Genomic DNA, 27107 nt, shown 5'->3' with positions numbered 1-27107 from the left:
AATCTGCTTGTCTATGGACTTTTCAGAGGAGGTTCATGGGTTCAAGTAAAATCATGCAGTGACTAATTTTTCTGGTTATGGATCTCTAGTTTTTTAATTAAATTAGGATGAACAACAAATGCTTCATCCACATTTACAAGATATATAACAATAGTGTAAGTAAATATTGCTTAGCAACAATGAATGTTACAATAAGAGGGTAGGAAGAATAATGATCACAAATAGAAAGTTCTATCAAAATGAATTAGTTTAAATAAACCCAAAGAAAATTACATATAAACGTAGTGTGATGGGGCAAGGCCAGATGGCTACAGTAAAGTAGTGAGGAACAGGTATGTTAACCCCAGGCTAAACAAATCCCTGGTACCATGGTAACCAAATGGCAGTTGCTCCAGGTTAATCAAGACACCTGGGGCCAATTAAGATCCTTCTAGAAGGCAGGAGAGACAGCTAGATTGATTGGGACACCTGAAGCCAATCAAGGACTGGCTGGAACTAGTTAAAAGCCTCCCAGTTAGTCAGTGCGGTGTGGGTGTCAGGAGCTATAGGAGGGAGCTGTGTTGTTGGAGGAATGAAGTAGTACAAAGCCATATCAGGTGCAAGGAAGGAGGCCCTAAGGTAATTGTGAAGAAGATATTGAGTGGGGGCTGCTGTGGGGAACTAGCCCAGGGAATTGTACATGCCCTATTTCCAAAAAGTCAGCTTCCAAAGCTGCTAAGTTTAGGGTCCCTGGGCTGGAGCCTAGAGTAGAGGGTGGGCCCAGGCTCCCCCCCTCCCCTCCCTGATTAATCACTGATACTGGGAGACAACAGAGACTGTGTGAGGGAGGGTTGTTTCTCCTCACCTCCCTTGCTGGCTTATGATGAAAATGGCTCAGTAGACTGTGACCCTTGCCTCTAGAGAGAGAAGGGCTATGTGGAGAGTCACAGTGAGCCTCTGAGGCTAGCAAAATCCGTCAGGAAACGCAGGACCCACGGAGTCAAGGTCAGAACTTTGTCACAGTAGCCAGTGAAATTTTAAAAACTGATGTAGAAGAGGCTTTCATCCCAATAACAATAGCTCCAGAAATAGCAAAATCAGTAATGTACCAGGAGACTCACAGGCTATAGCAATTATGAAGCAAGGTTCAGAACAATAGACTTAACTCTGAAGGGCTTGAGGTACATTTCCACAGCTAAATTGTACTTATGTGACTAAATTTGCAGTAATCCAAAAACTATGTGAGAACACAATTTAAAAAAACTAAACAAAATTGACCATATAACAATAAGATTATAGAATAACTCCTGTAATAAAGAATAAAATAAGTAAAAACAAGGTGAGGGACAAGTCTTGCAATAAAACAACTATGAACCACTACCTACATTATTTTAAATTGTTATGCAAAATAGGGCCATTACCCAATGAAATCAATGGAGATTTTACCATTGACCTCAGTAGATGCTGGACTGACTGGGCTCATAAATTTTGTTTATTTTTTCTGTCCAGAATATTTTTCTATGGTTAGATATTGTGGCATTAGTAGAATGTTGGGGTCAAAATGAGAAGCAGGGAGAAAATAAAGCATAAAATTTCCTTTCCTTTCTCCTCTGTCTATCTCTTCCTCCATTGGCCTACATCTCCCTACAACTTGTCGCCTGTTGCTTTTGGCATTGCAAGCTATGTGTTCAGACCGATAGGCAGAACAAAGGATAATATCAGCTCGTACTTTTAGATAATAACTTTAAAACACATCAGTAGCAAATAATGTTTTTCTTACAGTGACTCTCCCTACGTGTCTCTTTGGCTAATGTTGACAGAATACACTTGTCGGTTTGCTACAACCCTCTGTGTTTGGAAGTAGGGCCATTTCAGTTGAAGTGCTTTGCCTCATTCCCTTTTGATCTTGGGACAATCATATGTTTAAAAGTGATACTATGCAGCAGTAGTTCTTTACTTTGAATTAATTTTTGCATGTCCTTGGTCTATAACAAAGGCCCACAAGATTTCTCTAATCTCACTTTGCCATTCACAAGCAATGCCAACAACCTTGGTAGGCTTGGCAAATAAGGCTACTAGCTAACTATGCCTAAGATGCACATCTGTATTCCAGACCTGCAGTATCTAGGTAGAAAAGGCTAGTAAGTGCTAAACTTCTTTGTTTAAACCCTGTCATGAATACATCACCATCTATTTTGCTGGGATGTAGACCTGTATTTTATGAGACTAGGATGATTCAGAAACAAAATTCAGGGAGGAAGGGTGGTTTTGTGGTTAAGAGACTGGCCTGGGATTCAGGAAAACTGGATTCAGTTCCTGGCTTTATCAGAGACCTCCTGTGTGACCTTGGGGAAGTCACATAATCTCATTTTGCCTCAGTTCCCCTTTTGTAAAATGGGGATAATAGTGCATCCGTAGCTGAATTCCCTACTTCTTTTCATCTCCACAGTTCTACAGCAAGAGGAGATTCAATGGCATGTTCTGTCACCACGGAATTGCAGAATACACTAGTCCCTGATTACAATTTCTCCCTTTATTGCATGCACAAAGGTTAAGAGATTGTAAGGATTTGATTGCTAGATGGATTGATTCATAAATGCTGACAAAATGCAAATCCTTCCTGGCTTATTTATAGATAGCTAAAAAAGAAGCCAAACTTAAAATGAAACATGTTGTGTGGCCTGCAGGATGAGTATGGTCTACCATGGTGCAATCTACAAATCAACTGTTGGGCTGTGGTATTGAATAGTGATAGAAAGGGCTCCTAAATACCATCCCCTTTCTGATAAAGTCTAGATCTCCCTGAAATGCAGACCCTGGTCTTCTCAGCCAGGAATTTATAGCTCAAAGTCGGTAGGCAAAGCTGACCACCTACATGGTGTTTCTTATTAGCTATGAATTGTCATGATCTGAAAGTGTGGGTGTGCTAACGATCCTATTTAGGTTTAATGAAGTGGAACGTTGTTCATATTATCTCAGCTCTACAGAGGAAAACAGTTAATTGGCATTCAAGATATAGCAATGCTTACCAAAATATGCATTCCCCCATTTCATTATATGCCAGTCAGTTTCTCTCATTTTCTTCTACTCCTGCTAAACCATACATATTTATTAACTGTGTGACAAAGGACCTCTTGGGCTACTTTCTATTATTATTTCTATTACTACTTTTCTTATTTTTTCTTATTACTATTTTTTCTTATTGTTAGTGTTATGCCTATTTACGCAAGATTTACCAAAAGAAAAATCATTTTCACCAGGCCTGTGAGAATGATCTGAATATCAGGTTTTCTGATTGCAATAAATTAAACACTTAACTTTTTTATAAAACATTTGTGTATTTTCACTTTGGTTTGAGCAACCCAGGTTACCATTTTATACAATGTTACATAGAATATATACTTCTCCAAGACTCTGTGACCTTTGATAATCTAGTCTAAATACTTTTGATAATTGGACACTTAGGCTCTATGCCTCTGTTCCCAATCTATACAATGAGAATAATAGCACTTCTCTGTGAGGGTAATTACATTAATGAATGTGAGATTCTCTCATACTACAGTAGTGTGGGGCATAAAGTACCATAGGTAAACCTAACTTCATGTAATCAATTCCATTCTCTCTCTCATGTACTAAAATAGATGTTCTTCAATGGGTCCCTTAAATGTTTATGGAAACTTGATCCCTATGTATATTGTTTTGTGGACATCAAGAAATTTTTATTAGATACTACAGAGATTAACTTGCCACTCTGTCCCACAGGATTTTTATTTTCTGTTCCCCTGAATATTATTTTTAATTGTAATTGCCTTACCCGGTGGGAATGTTTTAGTGTTGGGAACTCATCTAACTATGGCTACTAAGATTTTTGGAAAGCATTGGGTATGTCCCATGGTTAAGAGGCTGATGCAGGAGCACACCAGCCAAAAGAGGCATGATAGTTGCTGGGAAGCACTCCTTAAACAACCGATGGAAACATCTGGTATTTTTTTCTGATACCTCAGTTTCAAGTTGTGCCCTTATAGCCTTGTTCTCTGTATGTGGATCTTCCATCACCATCTTCATGGCAGAATTTCCCCCATATACCTGGACCCCTCAAGGTTTTCTCTCACCCATGAATTCTGCACATATGGAGGTGATGGAAAGTGGACGAGGGAGGAATGAGTTGGCCAAGATCGAAGAAATGTTCCTTTTCTCTGAGCCTAACAGAAAATTCTGAGGAAATGTCATGCAGTCAGATGCTTTATTAACTTGGAAAACCGTCTCTGTACTGGAGAAGCCCCACTTTTAAAGGGAGGTTCAGAAGAATCCAACTGAGCTGAGCCATGGCACTAGGCAACTGAGACACAGCGACAGAGGTCAAGAATTGCTCTGATAGCAGTGGGCTTTCACGTGGAAAGGCTTGTGTCTCATCAGATCCCCAAAATCTGCATGGATCAGAGGGGATCATTGGGGTTGTAGGCCAGACCCTCATTGTTTCCTGTGACTGCTGGGCAGTGGCCAGGGCAAATGTCAGGGCTTCCTGATCCTTCCACAGTTTTCACTATGTATGGTTGGACCCTGATCCTTGCATTGAACTGAAGTCTACATCGTAGTTCATAATGGGCCCAAAATTTCTCCTCCGTGTGAATGTGGAGTTTTGAATTCTCATGAGCCATTTATTGAATATTCATGAGTAAACCGGTGTGAAATGTCAGCAGAATTCTGTGTGAACTGGTTTCGGAAAAATTCACACAGCTGTAACGGCTATTGTGGGCATTTCCATACTTAGTTCAATCGCATAATTGCCTTCAAAGACTTAGGAAGGAGATGCTTAGCCAAAAGCTTTTAAGAAGAGCCAGTTCTATTTTTATATTTCGTGTCAAGCAGCCCTTGTTTGAAAACCACATTTTTATTTCATGTGCCTTGCAGCACAGCTTGAAATGGATTATTAAATACAAAGTGTCAGCTAGGAAAATTTAACTCAAATAGCACAGGAGTGAGGCGTGTAGTCCAGGCTCCTTCCAGCAGAACCCAGGTGTGTGACTGAAAGCTGACCTGGAATCAGCTGCATCTCTTTCTGCAGTGTTGTATTGGGCATGGCAGCATGCACTGTCTCAGTGTTGTGAAGGAATCAAAATGAAATAAATCAATTTTGCTTTAGCGTAAATTCTTCCTGGAGACGCCAACTCTATATTGTATCTCTGCACCTCTTCTAACGCACCTGATGAAATGTAGGGTAGAAACTAGCTCTTAATGATATTCCATTTCTGTAAGGTAGTGTATCACTTGCACAGTAGTATAAAAAGAGCCTCAGTGCTCTTGAAAAAGGATTAGTTTTAGTTTCTGAGTGTGACTTGTCTAAAATACAGATGGAAGGCCTACTCTCCAAATAGAGAATGTGCCACAGCTGCTAATGCTTGTTTTAATTTTACATTGCTTATGATCCCAAAGTTTTACATTGTGGGCTTTGTAGATAATACGCAAAGCTGGTTAAGTACCTAACAATTTACAAAGACAAATAGGAGTGTTTTTGCCAAGCAATTTATCTGCCAAGTTACAGAGGAAAAAGCACTCTTTGGTGTCTAGATCTTTGTGTGGAATCTAATTTTATTTACTGCTGAATCAATTGAGAGCACTGTTGCTTTCCCAGTTGAAGTGCCTATGGCATATTTGTTTTTTTAAATCAGACTCACCTATACTATCAAAGCAATTGTTTCCTCATCTCACACAGGTACAGCTGCAGGCTCAAAGGGTATCAATTACCGATAAGAAAGCTAGCATTGATTGCAGGAAATTATCCAACCACACACTGCACTGTGATTCATGTTCACCAGCTTTCCATCCCAACAGAGATTTTCCCCACAACTTTTTCCATTGCAGGAGAAGGGGAAAAAGCTGATTCTCAAGGTTTGGCTCTCTGTTCAAGGGAAATAGGAATTGAGTTTCTCATCTTTCCTCCAACATTTTCTCGGCTCTCGGGTGTGTGGGAGGAAAAAGGAAGTTATTCAGAATCAATTACAACTTTCCACTAAACGGCTGCATCTTGGATTACTGTTTGCAGTGTTCTGCTTATTGTCTCCTTGGCAAATTGATTGTAGATTTTCCCATTCAATTAAGTCTCTAAGCCATTAGTGTGTGAAATGAATTTCAGGCACTTAGATCAGCTATGAAAAAGAGGACCTAGATATACTCATTTGATGCCTGATCCAAAGCCCCTTAAATCCATAGAAAGGCTTTCACTGATTTCAATGGGTTTTGGATTGGACCTCTGGTACAAAAGAAGTATTTTGGAAAGGCAGAAAACAATTTTTCTACCCGGATATTTGTTCAAAAGTCCAAAATGGAGAAGTATTTCTACTAGCTTACAGTGCAAACAATTGTAGCATATGGAGAACTGGAGGAAAGAGTAAGTGGGAACCTAAAGCCACTGTGCTGAGCCAGATTAACTGGATCCGACTAAGATTTATTGGGCCTTAATTAATTTATTCTTTTGGGGATCTTCATTGAATGGAGAATGTCATGTGATGGTTCCTCAAACATAGTCATATTTATTTGCCTTTTAATCTAATCAACTCACTGATACAGCTGCCAAGCCCTTAAATTCCAGGCAAAACATAATGAGACAGATATGCATTATTTATTCATTAAATTAGATTTTTAAAGGTGTTTTCCCTTTAATTTTGTTTTAGGCCCTCTGCTGGGAAGAAAGGGATATAGTATGGAAAACAAAATGGTCATTGCACTCTTCCAATTGTCCAAAGAGATATAAACATGTCACATATCAACCTGTATTAAACTCTAAGGTCTGGTGTAACGATGCTGGTTCTGGCGGGACCCAACTGAGGGTGCCAATTCAGGACAAAATGCTTCAAGCTGAGCAGTTACAGCCCTAGGCTGGGGTTTTTCCACCTCTAAGGCAAACCAAACCAGCCATAGAGGACTTTGGTTTTACCCCACTGGCTAGCCACAAAAGTCACACAAGCAATTCCCTTAGACATTCCAGTTTCCCAGTACCACCACTAGTGCCACTTCTTATGGGGCTGAATGCTTATGAAAACCAATACCCCAGTAAAAGAAAAAAGGTTCTCTCGATCCCAAAGGACCAAGCTCCAGATCCAGGTCAATATACAAATCAGATCTTATCCACAAATCACGCTGTTGCCAATCCTTTAGAATCTAAAGGTTTATTCATAAAAGGAAAAAGATATAGATGAGCGCTAGAATTGGTTAAATGGAATTAACTACATACAGTAATGGCAAAGTTCTTGGTTCAGGCTTGTAGCAGTGATGAAATAAACTGCAGGTTCAAATCAAGTCTCTGGAGTACATCCACAGCTGGGATGGGTCATTCAGCTCTTTGTTTAGAGCTTCAGTTTGTAGCAAAGCCCCTCCAGAAGTGTGAAGCAGGACTGAAGACAAGATAGAGATGAGGCCGCTGCCTTTTATAGTCTCTTCCAGGTGAAAGACACCTCTTTGTTCTTACTGTGCAAAACTACAGCAAAATGGAGTTTGGAGTCACATGGGCAAGTCACATGTCCATGTGACTCAGTACGTTACAGGTGGCAGCCATTGCCCACATGCTATCTTAAAGGTCCCAGGAAGACTTCTTATGTGGACTGGAGTCTCCCTAGGTCTATTGTCAGTTAAGTGTTTCTTGACTGGGCACTTAACTTGCAAATTCCATTCTCAAGAAGCTGACCAAATGCTTTACTAAGGCTACTTCAGAATGAAAAAACATTGATATACAAGTACATAGCGAATATTCATACCTTTAACTACAAAAGTGATATACACATACATATAGCAAAATCATAACCTTTCCATAGACACTTTACATGACAACCTTTGTACGATATTTGCTGCAGATATAGAACAGTGGTTGCAACAGTGATCTATACAGTTACAGATTCTGTCAATAACATCACATCTGGTCTACATTGCAGAGTTAGGTTGATGCAAGACAGCTTATGTTGAACTAACTATGGAAGTGTCTACATTTAAATTGTGCTCCCACCAAGGTAACTGCTCCACTACACTGACTTAACTCAACTTCCATGAGTGGCATAGAATCAAGGTTGATGTAGTTAGGTCAACACAGAGTCAGCATAGACACTGCATTGCTTATGTCAACTGTTACTGGCTTTTAGGAGCTATCCCACAATGCCTCACACTGACAGTACAATCGATACAAACGCTCCTAGTGAGGACACATACCGCCAACAGAAAGAGCAAAGTGGAGATGCACAAGCTATGTATTGTGGTGGCTGTATGCCAATGTAAGTTAGGTCGACTTAATTATGTAGTGTACATATAGCTTAAAAGAAACGTTCCTCACTGCCGGTAAAAGTGTGCCACTGATACTTCGCTTCTTAAGTTAACCATTATCAAAGTATGTGGCTTTAGTCAGCTTGTTTCTAAAGGTGTTGTAGTGGGAAAGTACATATAACTCAGAAATCATTGAAGTATTTTGTGACGTACCAAACTCCGCAGCCCGCAATTGACATCACTCTTTGGCAGATATATGACTATTTTGCATTGTAATTGCTATCTTGTTCATTTATATGTTCCTGTCTATAAAATAGAATGATATACTTGTGTGAGGTGTCTACCAGTCCCTTCTATTGGCAAAGCAACTGGAACTTCTGTTAACTCACCAATTAAAGAGCAAAGTTTGTATTTTAGGAGGTTATCTTATACTGGATTTATGTGGTGGTTCTGAGGACATAATGGCTCTGTTTTTTAGCTGGAGAAATATCTCAACTTCTATAAACATCCCCTTGAATAGTATATTGCATTTTATTTCTCTTTTTACTTGCTTTCCATGAACACTCTAATGAGCTCGTTCTCCCTCTTGGATTTGTGATTTTTGGGGTGTTATGGGCCACTTTCAGGAGCTCATGAATACCATCCTGCAACTTTTTTTCTGTTGTAAAATTGTGAACCATGTTATGACAAAGGCTGGCAGTCACTGTTCTATTGAGCAAATTTCCTGGCAGTAATGAGGAGAGAAAATATTTTAGTAGATATTAGAAAATATCCATATAAAGTGAATTTAGATTCTTTAAGGAATATCAGCCCCAGAAATGGAAACTTAAAAGTTTTATTCCAGTGTTTAAATGAGCAGAAACAATTCAGGAACTTATGGCGCTTCCGTCACTCCAGCATGTGAGCCCTCATGATGATATGGGTTGATATTAATTGTACAAAATCACCTTTGGCTTTGCTAATATTTAAAACATAAAGATGACATATTAATAAAATCCAAATCCCTTTCAAAAGTTTTTTATTAATAAACTTGAAAATACAGAGAGACGTTTAAGTTCAAAATGTCCTCAAATCATTGAGCTTAATACACTATGCTTTGGTGGGGAGGGGATTAACACTTTGATTGACCTTTTCTGTTTTCTTTAGGGTTGATGATAAAATTCAGACAAGAAAATTCCCCAATCTGTTATCTAGAGGGAGCTCTTGCCTTTAAATAAAAATGGTAAGTCTCATAACATAAAGGTATGTTATTCAATTTTCTGACCTGCAGTTCTTGTCTAGACACAACACACTCTGGAATTACTAGCCACTTCCAGTATGGAAGTATAAGTAGGCCACCCTGCAGGTCCAAATTTCAAAACTTTCATGTGTGAGACCTTGATGTTTTAATTGGCTTGTTGTTGTTTTTTTTAAGTTAAGATGAGTTGCAAAGTACAATCAAACATGAACTGTTGCTGCAGATGTGAGCATCTTTAGGTTAAAAAGTTGAAATGTTTTGAAGTATTAGACCCATAATTTCTGTGAAAATGTTGCCCATTTCACATTGTAATTAGTTAGTGGTAACCATAGCTGGGTCTGATTAAATAATCACTCATGGTCAAGAAAGCTTTCAGGAATATGTCTCATAATAATGTAATGTCCTCTAATTTTGTTAAATTACCACACAGGTAACTTTTTCCACATAATTTTTGACCTTATTGCTAATTATAAGCCATCGGTGTGCAATTTTTTCCCTACTTTATACACATCTTGTTCCTCATGCCCGCTTCCTCTAGTGATGCCACAATTTGAGGCTTGTCCCTGGCCATGAAAGTAGATGCAGAAAAAGGGATGTGATCGTTTAGTAGTTTTCCAAAATCCCTTTATTGTTTTGAAAGTCTGCCAGAGTGTGGCAGTGGCTCGAAAGGGGGTGGGGAAGTTTGTGGGGTGGGGGCAGAGAAAGAGAGAGAAGTGGTAAGAGAGATGTTTGTAGGACAGGAAAGGACTTATATGGGCTGTTTGTCAAATAATATAGTTACGCTAATCAGAAAACACTCACATTGATAGTGTATTCACTGGGCTCAATTCAGACCTGGATTAAGAAGGTGAAACTCCACTGATTTCAGTATATGCATTTTGGTTAGGCAACAACTTTACACAGTGAGGAAAGGGTGATAGTTTGTAAAGGTGAGGCGGGAGTTAGTGCTTGAGATACACATATTCACAGACAAACTGTTGTCCAATTCACTAGCCCTATCCTCCACCAAATGACTGGTGTTAGAGGGGTTCACAAATGTCAGGACAAAACTATTGTATTGTACTGATGAGGACCAGGGCTGAATTAAGGTACTCCCAATCACTAGGCACACCCCATAAAGGGCTCCCATAGCTCAATGCTGTCAAACTTTTCCTCAACACTGTTTTTGCCAAAAAATGGGTTTTTACTAAACATTTTTTCCCACAAAGTCTCTGCTTTCCATGGAATTTTCTGACTTGGTAAAAAAACTTGAACATTTAAAAAGTGAAGAGTTTTCACTGAAAACTCAAATTTTCCATTCAGAATTGTCAAGACATCATTTTGGAAATTTTGATCATAATGAAATGTTTCAACATTTCTGGATTGTAAAGTTTCATTTTGGCTCAGTTGGATGTCAAACTGCATCCTCTGAGCCTCATGGGAGTTATTTATTCAATTCTCTCATGCTCATTCTGCTCTGTGGGCCAGACTCTCCAGTTGGACTACATCTTCCATGTGCACACAGTAATGTATCTCCCATGATTCGCTGCAATGGGCCAGCAAGAGGGAGGACCATGGTGCATCATGGGAGCTGTAGTCTGTCCAGGGAGCATGGTCAATAAGCAAGAATATGGGCATGAGGTACCCAAACTATGCCTATGAGGCACAGGATACAGTTTAACATTGAACTGCCCCAAAATGAAATGTTTCACTTTGGTTTAGTAAACACAAATATTTCAGTTTGAGTTGACCCAACCCACATAAAAATACTTAATTTAATTTTCATGATGGAAACTTTCAGGTTTTGGCTGAAAGTTTTTGTATTTCATGTTTTTCATTGAAAATTGGAAATTTTTCACAGAGCTGGTCGGAAATTGTTTCTTTAACCTACCTTTGGCCCTGTAACTGTGCCATGACACAAACCCCAAATTGGGGGGAAATTGATTTCAAAATTAAGATAATGAAGTATTTCATGTTTCTTAGAGCTATTGAAGTACCAGGCTTCCTGCAGACTCAGGTAGACTTTGTTGCACTTGGGTCACATTTTCAAACTTTTCTTCACATACATGTTGGCTAGAAAATATATTTATAATTAATACAAGAACTGAGATTCCAACCTCTTCATGTGGCTCTAGCAGCCAGGACCCTAGTCATGGGTCTACAGTACCAGTGCTTTAATCTGGCCTTAATTAGGGCTCAAGGCCAGGGACACTGCTCTGTTACAGGGACACAAGAACTTTCCCACTATGCAGGTGAGATACATTCAAGAAACTATAACAAAAGAAAAAAGCAAGCAAACACAAACAAAAAGTCCCTCCAATAATCATAAAGTCCTGAACAGTGCAATCACATTTTGGGTACTCCCAAATGTGGAAGCTTCTTTTATTTCTGAGTTAGCATATCAAGGGTTTCTAAAGATTTTGTGAAAGAGAAGGATAAAATATTAAATGGTTTAATATTAGGACCCTTTTTTTTTTTTTTTTTTTTTTTTTGGGTACATTGAGGGCCTCATCCAAAGGCCACTGAAGTCCAGAGTGAAATCAATGGGCTTTGGATCATACACTAAGGATCCAACTCAGTAAGGTACTTAAACATGCCCATATGCCATGGCTAAAAAATGGAAAAACAATTACAAGATTAACTTAAAACATGTTTCACAGGGTTTGAAAATTGTAATTTTTCAAACATTTTTCAGAATTTTTTTAATATTTGAGATTCTGAATTTTGGATTTTGAAGCATCAGCATCAAATATTTTGTTTTTCCAAAATCTACCCCTCCCCTTGTCACAAAATGCAATTAAGCATGTGGTATTATGTTGGGGTTTTCTTTCCAGCTTTTTAGCTGGAAAAAAAACAAAATGAAAGAAAATGAGCCATTCTTTATTCTATGGCATTTAGTAGGTTAAAAGGGGGGGATAGAGGGGAAGAAAGGGGAAAATATCAAGTTTTTTTTGTTTCAATGAGAAACCAGAAAGATCATACAAATCAAAAACTTTTGCAAAAAGGTTTAGAAGAAAAGCTATTTTTGGTCAGGAGGAAAAAAAACCTCGAATGAAAAATTTAAACCAAGAGTCTCAAGAGTACTCCAAAGTATAACTGTCAGACTTCCTAACTAAAGCAGAGGCTTCTCGCATTCAGGAAGGGTTGGACTAATAGATGCTTTTAAGATGGAGGATACTACACTTACATCATCTCTGGACAGATGGAAAAGATAATGTTAACAATTACCTGTATCATTCACATCAGCATAAATAGATTTATTTACATGATTCATTAAAAATCAAGGTTAAAACATGGAACAGATAAACAAGATACATACAAAGATTAGATATAAACATGCAGTTGCAGGAAACTGCTAAACAGAATTTTTTGTTCATGTTTTGTTATCAGTATTAATAGTTTGTTTTACATTGTTAACAGTCTGGTCACACAGTATGGGGCGGGAGAAGTAAGGTTTTGCCCTCCATCTATTAGCTTGAGCTATCAGATTTCTCTCTAGTCAATTTTTAGTATGAAACCCTCTAGCAATACAAAGAGGAATATATGTGACTGAATTAGTTAAATTGTTCTTTCTATATGCAAATATTCCTACTTCCTGGTCTCCTCAGCCAAAGGAAATAGTTGAATTGCCTTTGATCCTAGTGTATTACTCTTTTTGATGTGGATTTCACCATTTGCCATTAAGTTCTCACAACCTACCTTATTTTCAAAACGTGTCTGAGCTGTTTTACAGCAGTTCTTATAATCAATAGGTCAGTATTGTTCTATGAAGAAATCTCACACTCCGACTCTTTATTTAAAAAATGCACAGTATAGTATTTTCTATTTCTTTTAGTTTCTCACTCACATACCTGTCTATGTATTTGTAAAATCCAGTTCTCCTTGTGGCCTGACTGAACCCTCCTGACTTTACTGTACATTTAAAAAAATAATCCAGATTGTATGGACAGCTGCTATTGACAGACATGAAGGTATGTGGTAATGTGACACTGTCATATACATTAAAGCTATCCCTGGCAGCTGTGACTGTGGGCCTGATCCAACATAAAGCATTTGTGGTGTTCTAAGACAAACATGTCACAAAAGAGAAATTCTGGCTTTGCAATAGGACATATTATTGGATAGGATAATTTGCTGTAGAAAGTCAAAATGTAAAAGCAACTTGAGTGAGTCTTGGAACAGGCATGGGAAAGAAGAGTTCATTAACATAAGCCCCCTGTCTCCCAGTGTTCATTACTTTGAGCTATGGATTTCTACACCTCTCTTCCTTCATTGTTGTGTCTGCACAGCTCGTGAAAAACCCTTAAGCACGGCATTTGTTGGGGAAGAGTCAACATGGTTTTTATAAATGGAAATCATGCCTCAATAATTTACTAGAATTCTTTGAGAGGGTGAACAAGCATGTGGAGAAGGGGATCCAGTGGATATAGTGTACTTAGATTTTCAGAAAGCCTTTGACAAGGTCCCTCACCAGAGGCTCTTAAGCAAAGTAAGCTGTCATGAGATAAGAGGGAAGGTCCTCTCATGGATCAGTAACTAGTTAAAAGATAGGAAATAAGGGATAGGAATAAATGGTCAGTTCTCAGAATGGAGAGCGATAAATAGTGGTGTCCCCCACGGTTCTGTACTGGGACCGGTACTGTTCAACATATTCATAAATGCTCTGGAAAAATGGGTAAATTTACAGATGATACAAAATTACTCAAGATAGTTAAGTCCAAAGCAGACTGTGAAGAGTTACAAAGGGATCTCACAAAACTGGGTGACCAGGCACCAAAATAGCAGACGGAATTCAATGTTGATAAATGTAAAGTAATGCACAGTGGAAAATATAATCCCAACTACACATATAAAATGATGGGGTCTAAATTAATTGTTACCACTCAAGGAAGAGATCTTGGAGTCATTGTGGAAACATTGACCAAATCTGAAAAGAGTCACTCAATGTGCAGTGGCAGACAAAAAAACCTAACATAATGTTGGAGAAAGTAAATAAGGAAGTGTCATTTACTTCTTCTCATAACACAAGAACTAGGGTTCATCAAATGAAATTAATAGGCAGGATATGAAATAGCTTCCATATGAGAAGAAATTAATAAGACTGGGACTTTTTCAGCTTGGAAAAGAGAGAACTAAGAGGTGATATAGTAGAGATCTATAAAATCATGACTGGTGTGGAGAAAGTAAATAAGGAAGTGTCAATTACTTCTTCTAATAACACAAGAACTAGGGTCACCTAATGAAATTAATAGGCAACAGGTTTAAAACAAACAAAAGGAAGTATTTTTTCACACAACACACAGTCAACCTGTGGAACTCTTTGCCAGAGGATGTTGTGAAGGCCAAGACTATAACAGGGTTCAAAAAAAAGGAACTTGATAAATTCATGGAGGATAGGTCCATCAATGGGCTGGGATAGGTCCATCAATGCACTGGGATATAAAGAAATGTGAATAACATATGCCACCTGTGGTTCTTTCATCCTCTTTCCCAGGGGGAGAACTGTGTATGCAGTGTAGTGTTTTGTTTTGGTAGTACTCAGATTTTTTTTTAAATGTACACATTACTGTGGGTTTATGTTAGTGAAGGTAAGGTCAAATAAGTGTGCCTTGCACTTGGAGCAGAAGGTGATGACACTTATAATAGTCCCACCTTCCTGTGGAAGTTCATTCCATAGTCTCAGACCAGCCCTTGTGAAAGCGCTGTCTTCTGCACAGATTAACTTTATTATTATTACATTTACATTTATTTGTATTCTATTCATTTTTTTGTATTGCATAGGGCCCTGGTCAAGGACCAGGACCCCATTGTGCTAGGCAGTGTACAAAGCTTTACCCTTATTGTAGAAATCTCCATTGTACCCAAGGAGAAGAATTGTAGACCACAGGCTTGATCCTGGAGGTTTGAGTGGTCTTTTAGTGTATGTCTGCTCCATGTAGACGTACCCAAACTAATTAGATTAAAGCTAGCTGGGGTATCAATAGCAAAGAAGTTGTGGCAGCATGGGCTTCAGCGCAGACTGTACAAGCCTGTCCGGAACCCTGGGTGATCACTCTGGCAGCTAGCCTGAACTGATGCCTATGCTGCCATGGCTTCACTGCTGCAGTATCTGAGTATCTAATTAAAGTTTGCACGAGTTACAATCCATGGGTGTGTCATCAAGTTAGCGTGCTAAAAATGATAGTGTAGTTGAGGTAGCGTAGGTAGCGGAAAGTGGTGGCATGGGCTAGTCACCCTGAGTATAAAGCCTCCTGGACTCTATTGGTATGTACTCAAGGTGGCGAGCCTGTGCCACCACTTTCTGCTGCCCATGCTATTGCAGTTACACTACCATTTTTAGTGCACTAGCTCAATGACACGTCCAGAATACATACCCAGGGGCTCCAGGGAGGCTTTATACTCAGGGTGACTAGCCCGTGCCACTGCTCACCACAGTCATGCTACCATAGCTACACTATTTTTAGTATCTTCTTCTTCTCCTTCAGCTATCCCTTGATGCGAGGATGATGTCTGCCAAGGGGTTGATTGGTGAGTTTTTACGTGGCTGAGGAGCCCAATTCTTGCCCTGCAGATTTTCCCACAGAACTGACAGGTGTAATCTTGGAGGAGACATAGTTGTTGGCTGGAATGTTGTGCCCTTTCTTTCCTCCTTTGTCACTTCTCAGTCTCATGAGCACGTCTGTTCTCCTCAAAGTGAGCTGTGGCTTGGTGTATGGTGTGGTGCCACTGTGTTCTGTTTCATGCCAAGTCCTCCCAGTTTGTTGGGTTGATGCCTCCCTTTTTAATGTTTCCGCTGCCCTCCGTGAGCCCTTCTTCCCTGACTTAACTGAGAGACGAGTACTTGCTTTGGGAGGCAAGTGTCAGATATACGTACACAGTGGCCAGCCCAGCAGAGTTGGTATTTCATGACGTGCACTTCTGTACTGCTGATGTTGGCTGCAGAGAGAATATTTCTATACTGCTGATGTTAGTGCGTCGTCTTCCCAGCTGATCCTGAGAATCCTCCTGAGGCAGCACTGCTGGAACCACTTTAGCTGCTTGAGATGTCATCTGTAGGTTACCTAGGTCTCACACCCATAGAAAAGGGTGGGGATGACAAGTGTCTTGTAAACCAAGATATTGGTGCCTTTTTACAGATCCCTATAATTGAAGACTCATTTGAGTAGACTTCCAAAGGATGTGCTGGCACAGCGGATCCTGTATTCAATTTCTGTGTCAATGCTGGCTGTTTGGTATGGAAAATGGTTCACATTTTCCAGGGGTTCTCCACTGATGGTGATTTGTGGAGTACAAGGAATAGTTTGTGCAGGTGAGGGCTGGTAGAGTCCCTTGGTTTTCCTGATGTTGAGAGAGCATCCCAGGCTGTGATAGGCATCTACAACAAGATTTAGGGTGCTTTGCAGATCAGCCTCTGTGTGTGCAAGAATGACAGTCATCTGCATACATAAGGTCAGTGATACCAATTCTCGTGATCTTAGATTTTGTTTGGAGATTGAGAAGTTGGCCATTCATACAATACTCAATCCCAATTCCATCAGGAAGGTGGTCACGAATCAGAATCATGGCAAGGTAAATGGAGAAGAATGTGGGAGCAATGACACAGCCCTGCTTGACACCAGTGCAAAGGGTGAATGGTTCAGTCTCTGAGCCGTTGCACAAAATGGTGGCAGTCATCCCATCATGGAGTAGTCTGATGATGGAAATGAATTTCTGTGGACAGCCAAACCTACACAGCACCTTCCATAGAGCATCATGGTTGATAGAGTCAAAGGCCTTGGTTAGGTCGGTGAATGCCAGGAACAGTTCTTAGTGTTGCTCTCTAAACATCTCCTGAATCTGTCGTGCCACAAAGATCATGTTGGGCACTGTGGTTCAGGGAGGAGTACCTCAGCAAGGGGGAGGAGGCGGTTTAGTAGGATCCAGGCAAGAATCTTCCCTGCGATGGAGAGGAGAGCAATACCTCTGTAATTCTCGCACAAAGATTTGTACCCTTTCTTGAACACTGTAAAAATGTTGGCATTCTTAAAGTCAGGTGGAAGTTCTTCACAGGTCCAGATTTTGTCGAGGAGTTGACAAAGTTTGTGCTGGAGCATTGTTCCACCAGCTTTAAAAGCCTCAGCTGGGATGCCATCTGGGCCTGGTGCCTTGTGGCTTTTTGTCTGAGTGATGGCATGCCAGACTTCCTCAGAAGATGGGGGATCAGCAAGGTGTTCCATTTCTGAGCGTTGTGAAATAAACTCGATGGTGTCTTCAGAAACCGTGGATTCGTGGTTCAGTAGCCTCTCAAAGTGCTCCTTCCAGCGTTGTTTAATGGCTGCATTTTAGTATACTAACTTGATGACAGTTAGTGCAGAGTGTATCTATTTGAGCTGGGAATCACACCCCTAGCTCCAAGGGTAAACATAGCATCTGATATGGTGGGTCCAGGCCATTGACTGTCTTGAAGATAAGCACTGAGAATTTGAATTTGATTCTCTTCCATGGATTAGGCAATGTGGAGAGTGGAGGACAGATCTGTTGTGCTCTGAGTAGTCTGTGTTGCAAAGTTGATGAGCTGCTGTCTTCTATACTAATTGGAGTTTCCTAATCAGTGAAGGCTTCTTGCTCAGGTATATTGTATTACTATAATTACTAAGGTAACATATAACTGAGCCCCTTCATCATCTGGCAGGATGTGATGGAGTATCTTGGCCATCTGGAGACGTGAATGTTGCTATGTGAGCTTAGCACCAGCAAGAAATCCAAGAGGCATCCCAAATTGTGAACTGAATTGGCTGTTTGTGGGTGTGTACATTCAACCAAAGGAGACTGCACTATGGGGCAAACTCTTCAAAGTGGTTTCATCTGTCCACCAATATAATCTCCCTCTTGCTCAGGTTTGGCTTCACACAGTTGTTCTTCATTGATGGGCTGATCTTGCCCAAGCACAGGGCCATCTTGGTGGTAATGGTTTGGTCATATGTGGTGAAGGATAGCTAGAGCTGCATGTCATCTGCATATTGGTGGCATGTGAGTCCATGTTGTCTTAGCAGTTCATCTCGCAGCTCCATACTGATGTTGAATAGGAGCAGGGAGAGGATTGATCATTTTGGAACTCCAAAATTGAGGGCGGCAGAGGTACAATTTCCCATCACTACTTTTTGGATGAATCCCTTCAGGAAGGACTTAAACTATTTTAATACAGTCCCCTTTAGCCCTGCCACCTAGTACTTTTACTAAGGGTACATCTGCATTGAAGCTGGGGGGTTGATTTGCACCTTGTGTAGACATACATGCGTTAATTTGAATCTAGTTAGTTCACTAAAAATAGAAGTGAGGATGTGGTAGAGCGGACTGCACAAGTGAGTATGTTCCATGGGGCTCAAGTGAGCTTGTGCAGCCCACACTGAAGCACTCACCACTACATCAGCATTCCTATTTGAGTGAGCTAGTTAGCTTAAAACAAACATCTATCTAAGCTGGAAATCACAACTCCAGCCGCAGCATAGCAATAGCCATAGGAAAAGAAAAACAGTCTTAGGCTATGCCTATCAGGTATTTGCAGTGCAATATTGTCTATCTAAATAAATAAATTACAGATGAATCTGGTTAAATGGAATGGAAAAACAGACTCTACCTGTTTTTGTACATATAGAAAGCCCAGAGAGTTTCTTATTGAGTCTCATTATTTGTGTAAGGAGTAGCTGGAGCAATGCTCCCTTGTGGACCTTTGAGGTGCCCTGATGCACCCACAGGCCTCCCTGGGAATAAGAAATCTCTATCTCTGGTGTCAACTGAGATGGGCTCCAGCCCACTGGCTAACTGGCCTGCAGTCCTATCCCCTTCAGGGGAGGAGGGCGGTTGGAGTAACCTAGTACCAGAATGTTCTAAACAAACACAACTCAATACTGGGCTGCCCACCAGTCTTCCCATTGGGCATCTCTACTATTTACTTCAGGCTAGGTTCCCAAAAAGTCTTACTTGTATGTTACCCAATCCTTAGGGCAGAGGTCGGCAACCTTTGGCACACGGCTCACCAGGGTAAGCACCCTAGTGAGCCGGAGCCAGTTTGTTTACCTGCCGCATCTGCAGGTTCAGCCATTTGCGGCTCCCACTGGCTGCGGTTCGCAGTCCCAGGCCAATGGTGGTGGCGGTAAGCGGCGCAGGCCCAGGGATGTGCTGGCCGCCACTTCCCGCAGCCCCCATTGGCCTGGAGCAGCAAATCGCGGCCAATGGGAGCCGCGATCGGCCAAACCTGTGGACGTGGCAGGTAAACAAACCAGCCCGGCCCACCAGGGTGCTTACCCTGGCGAGTCACGTGCCAAAGATTGCCGACCCCTGCCTTAAGGTATAATTATTCCTTCCCACTGACTGTTCAGCTAGCAGGCCTGTCTCTCCACAGCTCTGCAGATAAATGTTCCTTCAGGCAGAGATGCCGAGCTCTTCCCCGACTTCCTGGGCCGGGCTCTTTCCTTTTATTTCTCCTCTAGGCTTGGCACTGGCTGCAGGTATAATGAGATGGGGCTAGCTGAGCTCATAGGCTCTCCTTAAGCCCTTCTCTGCTGGTGTGGGACATCTCTGCCTGTAACAGAGCGCTTCACTGCTCGTCCCAAAAATCAGTTGGAGACCGCTTGATATGCAAGCACCCATGCCCTTTTATTCCTTGTGTCAGTTCCCACCACCATTTATATACAGTCCATTCCAGCCAGCACCCTGGGAGACAGCTAGCTTCTTCAGCCAGCTGAGAACTACTGCCACAGGCACCTCCCTTTCCTGTTCCCCCCCTCTGCTCCCTTCCCGCTAGCTTTATATAGCCTCCTGGCTAACAAGGCCTGCAGGTGTTTTTCCTGCTTTCTAGGCATGTAAATTCTATGGAAAGCAACAGTCATGAACACATTTTGAAATGAAGAAGAAAAATAAAGACTACTATGTTTTAGCTGGTTTGCTTCCCTCACTTAAGCGTATGATGTATAGCAAATGCAGCATAACTAGTAAGTTTTAACATATTTTTGCTGTGAAGTGTAAGTAGGCTATGAAATACAACAATAAGGGCTTTAACTGACACCTCCTATTGCCTTTGTAGTGACGTCCCCATCCTTCCACCTCATTATGTAAATGTATACTCATTTTGCAAGCAAACTGGTGCAGTTTACGCTACTTTAACACTTATGTGTATTTCTGATCAATTTACATAAGACTTGTAACATAAAGCACCATTTTTGTCCTCACCAAAATTGGTCCAGAAGGAGTTATATCTAACTACCCCAGGACTGACTCTGGTGTCTAAATCTATATAAGGATTCTACTGAAGCATATGATACACTTCCATGTAACTGAACAAGTACAACAAAATAATATGAAAAAACCCTCACTGAACCAGAAACTAAAAGACCACGGTACATTGCTTACTAAATTATCCTGCTCTCAGACATTTTTGTTTTAAAGATGGAGGAAATACATGCCAAGTTTATTAGGCCCCTAACTCCCAGATGCGTTCATTAACCAAGATCCTTCCTGTCTGGGAGGGTGTTCCCAGAAATGCATTTTGGCTTGCAGTTGCCGTGAACTGATACAGAACAGGAAACTTCACAATGTTATCCCCTTCTCTGATGGAATTTGAACTCTTCTGGAAGAGTGGTGATCATCAAGTAATTATTAATGTCCCCTAATTCTTTACCCGTAGATAATTTAATTTAGAGTAATGACTTATTGCTGCTACCAATATAAATCAAGATTTTATTAGTGTTTCATAATGAATGCACGAGCATGTTTTATTTTTATTTTGGAGAAAAACATGGCTAGCCATGGGTTAATAATTACGGACAGTTCTCAAATGATTGATAATAGCAGGTGATGATACAAGGAGGGATGGTTTTGATTTTTGCAAAACCTCAATCCCTGTTTTGGGTTAGCAAGTCCAAAACCAACTTGGTTTGGGATACGTAGCCTGTAGGAAACTGAGAGTTTCCAGACCTTCATAGGCACTATTAGTAAGGGCTTCTAAGAAGCAATTGACAGAATTAACTGCAGCCAGAGAGTAGGAGGGGAGCGGTACTAGAAGAAGCTAGCTGTATGGTTGCTGACGGACAAGGGCCCAGAGTGAGGTTAAGGTCAATACAGCTCTCAGCAGTAGAGTTTAGACAGTCTCAGAAAGGTCCCTAAAGCCCACTGTGACTAAGAAGGGAAACTAGCTACAAAAGCTGCTGCGACTGCATTGACATGGAAGTCGGAACTCCTGGGCATGCAAGAAGGTCAAGTTTAACATCCTTATGGAGACCCTGGAGGGAAAAGAAATGGTTGAACTATTCTAGTTAGAGAGCACAGGAAACAAAGAAGGAAAAAGTACAAAAAATAGAAGTAGAATGATACAGCAAATTCACACATACAGACAGTAGCAACACTAACTGTGACAACAGTAATCTAGCCTGTTCTGTACTAGATTTCCATTAAAGTTATTAGAGCATGCCACAGTGGCCGTATAATGGATGTGAAAGATTAATATGAACTGATTCAAAAGAAATAAAGGCCTCAATTACCCAGGTACATATGCCAATTTATAGGTGCTGCTTATAAAAGCATATGCAATGTTATTTCAATGGTAATCTTCATGGGGCAGGGACACGTCTTAATTTTAGTTTTTACATCTCAGTTTCATCTGCAAGCAGGGCTGGAAAAGAGTAATGTTTAAGAATTGGTTAGTATCCCTTTAAATAGTTCGGGCATCCTCTAATGGACCACCTTGACTTCTATTGAAGAAGCCAGCAGATTCTAACGGAGCAGCAGTGTAAATATGTAGCTAGGTCTTGTATGTTTGTATATGTTTCATAAACACAGTTATTTGGAACCAGACTGTGTCCATGTGCTAACCACATATCATTAACAAGGTTTTAGAGACCAAAAACACAATAAAAAGTCAAGGTCCACTTCTACTTTTATTTCAGTCTCTTCTCATGTGTCACTTTAAAACTACATATAGTACAGTCTCCACCTAATGAGAGCTTCTGTTGATTTCAATATTTGCTGTAGATAATGTAAGACATTCTGTACTAATAAGAGCCAAAGCACATCCTGCTATCAGGTATCATTACTTTAGGTTACCTAGGCTCACTGTCTTCTTGTTTACTGCTTAGTTACTTGTGATTGCCAGGTTTGGACTTAACTGTGTCCTTCCTCCAGCCCCCACTCATTTGAGAAGGTGACCAGCAGGAGTCCTAATTCTTTTATGTCTCCAAGTCAGAAGCTGTCCAAATAAAATAAAGTGCCTTGGCCGGGGACAAGAAAACATTGCAATCACAAATGGGCAATGCCACCATTTCCCTCTTTTCCACAGCGGGTCAATGAAATTCAAATAAATATTTTGACTCATTCATCGCTTGAAATTTCTAAGCCTTCCTTTCTTGTCTCAGTAAATAAACTGATTTACTAAGTAAAGAATGAAGGCAGATGTAAAAAAAGTCATATTGAGGTACACAATGGGAACTTACAGATTTAGAGTTTACCTGGGCTCATTTACTAATATTTTACAATTTAAGGTTTATTTTCAGAAAAGTGTGATTTGGCCATTGTTAGGAATAATCCTTACTCTCAATCTACTCTTCTAAGTCAATATGTTTTTTAACTATCAGAATTGTGGCTACAAACTTTTATACATCCTCTGTGTACCCTTTACACTTAAAAATCAAGATTTATGATCTGAAAATGATTACGTACTTCACCAATGACCTACTTTTATTGTAATTCAAACCCCCCAGCCCCACTGCAACCTTCTCAGCTTCATCTGCCTCACAGAGACAAGAGTATGCAGGGGAATACCAGCCAAATTTGTCTCAAGAAAGGTGTTTCTGGCTTCAGGAAGCACATGACACTTAATCAGAAAGGAAAGTTTTGACATGTTTTTTAGACGGTAGATGTATACAGTTTTCTTTGCTAACTCATGAATATGTTTTGAATTATTTTTTTAATGTTTTCCCATTTTTCAGTGGCACCAGAATAACTAAAGAATGGGATGTGACTACATCACGCATGTGAGAGGGGAAAAAATAAACCGTATTAAATTCAATAGTATTATTTAATTATTGCTTGTTTAGTGTAACGAGGGTGCTCAGCTCTGTATAAAAACTAGAGTCCATATCCCAAAGACTCTAAAACGTAGCTATGTAAAATGTGCTGGGCACTAGAGCTGAGTGGAGGATGACCATTCCATTTCATGGCAACTTTCAAGGTTTGGAAATTTGTTTTCATTCTTCATTGGCATGAACACAAACTTTTTGAATAGTTTAATGAAAACAGAAGTATCTGCACATAGAACGTCTGCTGGTGAGGGCAGTGATGAGGCCCTGGTTCAATTCCATGCTCTGCCTAATTTAGAGTAGAACTTCTCATCCCAGATCGCTTTGAGTCAGGCAAAGTGGGGACTTTCATTGAGTCTTGCACATTGCAGGACCCTAACCATGAGGCTGGTGTCCTCTCTGATGAAAACATTTGTTGAAACTGTACATTTCTGTGGGATTTCATTTCACCAAAAAATGTTCTTACCAGCTCTATTGGGCACTCCAGAGTAGGGACATTCAAGCATTTAAACACATGAATAACTTCATGCACGTCAGGAACTTTAACTTTGCATTTGCGTAAACTGACATGTAAATGTCTGTCTCCTTGATGAGAGTTTCATTTTGATCTAGTTTCAGTTTTTTTATAAACTTCTTTAAGAAGTTGGGTTTTCAGAGGGATTTAAATGAAGAAAGGCTGGTGGCTTTCAGTGTTATGAAAGTTTTTCTAATAATGAAGAGAAATAATGAACATGAAATATGTCAACAACGTGGAAAAGAAAACAGAAAACTCCACTGCAAGGGAATACCTTACAGGTGATCTGGAAGGAGAACAAATAAAGACATCAAGAAAAATTATAATGATCATCTGCTGTAATCGTTCTACGTATATTAACTTCCCTTCAGACCAAAGGACTCTCAGGGACTGGAAGGGACACAGGAGTGGATATGGAATAACTGAAAATTTGGAAAGTTGAGCATGTTAAGGAACATTTTCCCATTTCCACTGCTTCTTTCCTGACTCATCCAAAGTAACTCCTGATTTCTATCTCTCTCTCCTTTACCAACAGCCACTTTTAAGCTTGCAGTATAAAAGCCAAATGAAAGCTGTGTTGAACATCTGCAATGACCAGTGACTTCAGTGTAGAGTTACAGGTGTTCATTACCTTCTTGGCCTTAGTACATTGTGAGATGCACGGATAATAAAGAATACATAAGCTTGTCTTTCAAGAAATCATGACTTCTATGGGACAACTTGATGACATAATGGAAAATAAGACTGCCCCTATTTTAGTCTTGAGGCATTCTGGTCAAACCTGCAGCCCCTACTGGAGTTTAGAACATTTAATGTAACAAGTTAATTTATCCGATGGTGGGTGGGAAGTGGATGTTTGGTAACACATTTTGTTGCCTTGCACTCTGTATTTCTTCTTTATGAAAAACGATTGTACCTCTGAACTCCCAAAGTTGGGTGAGGACCAGCTGTTCAAACAACGCTAAAATGATGTCATTTACTGGCAAACAGAAGAAAATACTGTAAGGAATTCTGGCTATGTAAGTCCATTTTAAGGTCTGACATTTTTATAAGTACAGTATAACAAATACTCAAGCCATCCAAAAACCCTTGCTCGCTAAAGAAGTATAGTGGTACAAAGAACTATTCTTCCATGTGTATAAGAATTTGTCTTGTAGTGATGGGTTTTTTGAATTTTCATAACATTTAATTAGCACTCTCTGAGTAATAATGGAACTGCAGTGCATATCCAAACTATACAACAAATTATAGGACAATAAAGTCTCAATGGAGAAATAAGAGAATGATTAGTACTACGTTAGATTTTTCTAGCCTCCGACCAGCTTTGAACTCTTTATTCTTGTGATATTCTCTCTGCTTCTTTTTTGAAAAAAAAAAAGAGAATCTGAACAATCAGTTGTTGCAGAAAATATAGGCTAAATGTCAAAAGTGATCCATTCAGCTTCATTTGAATTTAAGAAATAAAAATTGTAGAGATTGTTAAAATAATACAAAAAAAGAAGAGTAGGAGGTTTATAAATCCTAGATTTTAAGTAGCTGCTCCTGATCACATATGTTGATTGAGGCTTTTTTACACTTTCTCTCTCCCTCTCTCTCTCTCTCCTCCCTCCCCCCCCCCACACACACACATCATGGGACTGTACTGTTACTTAGCAGCTGGGCACAGTCTGATTTTTCTGTCCTCGTCAGGAATTAGAGATGAGCTAACCCAGGATGTCTGCATGCAGATCTGGATTTTGCCATGAGATTTGTTTTTCATCTAAACCTTGACTGAAGTCCACATCCAAATTCAGATGTGGCAGGTGAATCAAATTAGCTGAAATCTGCTGTAGTGCCAGTTCTGTGTGACCTCAGCATTCTGGGTTTCCATTCACTATTTTGTCTTCTGGTGGGGCTGGGGCACAGTGGTCTCTACATCAAGGCTGGGCTTTTAAGGGAGTGGGGGTTGACACTCTATATACTGTATGTATATGGATGGATACCAGATCAAGCCACCACCTGCCAATGAACAAGTCTTCTGGCAGTGGCATCTGGTTTGACCCTCTTCTTCCTATCCCCACTACACAGAATATTGGTGGACGGTTGGTTTGCCCAATATGTGTGGGGAAATTTGGGTTAACTACAAGCCGCATTTTGGAATAGAGTGTGGCTACCACCTCCCAGAAAGCCACCTCAGGGATCCAAATTCTGGAAAACGGATCTAGATGTGACATGGGGCTCAACACTCACAAAGCACCAGGGGGTTGGTGTCCACCAGTCTGTTTGGGTACAAAAACCTGCGCATCACTGAGCTGGTGATTCAAGAAACGAGGTACTGGAATATTTAATACAAATCTTGAAAGCCCCTACTACCAGTTGGAATATTCTTTGTGTATTATTGAAAATGTCAAAATTTCTCCAGGTTCGGTCCTATTCCTCCTTCCCACATTACCCTGCAGTCACACATGCAGCCTTCTCCTAGGCTGTAATACATCTGTGGTTGGTTGAGCCAAAAGGGTGTGCTTGAGATAGATGCCATCACTGTGATTACCCATTTCTGCCAGATTGAAGTGTAAGGGCCTTTGCATTAGATGTGAATCTTGGCTTAGTGAGAATTCCAAAACTAGTTGAATCTTGTAGTTGGGCGTTCTCTAGCAAGTAACAGTGAACCAACTATATGTTTTTTTTCACTGCTTTGGTGTTTGCAAGTGAATTGAACACATGAGTAACGCAATACATCATTTCCTTGAGTCTTAATGTTTCATTTTCTTGGAGGATATAAAAGGATTCATATTGCTCCCTCTCTCTTGTTCTGGGTACTGACTTTTTCAAAGTGTTTCAGCAAATTATAAATTATGTGTAAAATAAAAACTCCCTGATCAGTGTCCTGAAAGATTAAAGAGTGTTAGAGTCCTTGTTGCACTCTCTTGTTTCTAGAAATATTTTCCCCAGAGTGACACAAGCTTTTCTTTTATATAATCTCATTGCTGGTCTGTAATATTACTACACATGGATATGTTTTCTGAGAATAACAGGTGAAAAAATGTGCTGTCTGCATTATAATAAAGAATCCTTTGCTTAAAATGGGGGCTAGGTTGTTTCCTTTCAGGGGAAAAAACACAAA

General features: G+C 40.2%; 2 long non-coding RNA genes across 3 annotated transcripts in view; both read left to right on the top strand.

Annotated features, from left to right (window-relative positions):
• LOC122174231 (uncharacterized) overlaps positions 1-27107 on the top strand; it is a 923450-nt gene that overhangs the window by 640762 nt on the left and 255581 nt on the right. The window lies entirely within an intron of this gene.
• On the top strand, positions 290-27107 carry LOC135983917 (uncharacterized). 2 transcript variants are annotated; one of them, XR_010601769.1, is made up of 3 exons: positions 290-618; positions 9373-9448; positions 24109-27107. It is a non-coding gene; the product is annotated as an uncharacterized LOC135983917 (long non-coding RNA). The 2 variants fall into 2 exon arrangements; XR_010601770.1 differs by lacking the exon at positions 24109-27107 and adding an exon at positions 13319-13413.

This window comes from Chrysemys picta, chromosome 1 (genome assembly GCF_011386835.1).
Source record: "Chrysemys picta bellii isolate R12L10 chromosome 1, ASM1138683v2, whole genome shotgun sequence".
In the NCBI taxonomy this organism is placed as follows: Eukaryota; Metazoa; Chordata; order Testudines; family Emydidae; genus Chrysemys; species Chrysemys picta.
Note: the sequence above shows the minus strand (reverse complement) of the source record. Positions and strands in the feature narration are given on the sequence as shown.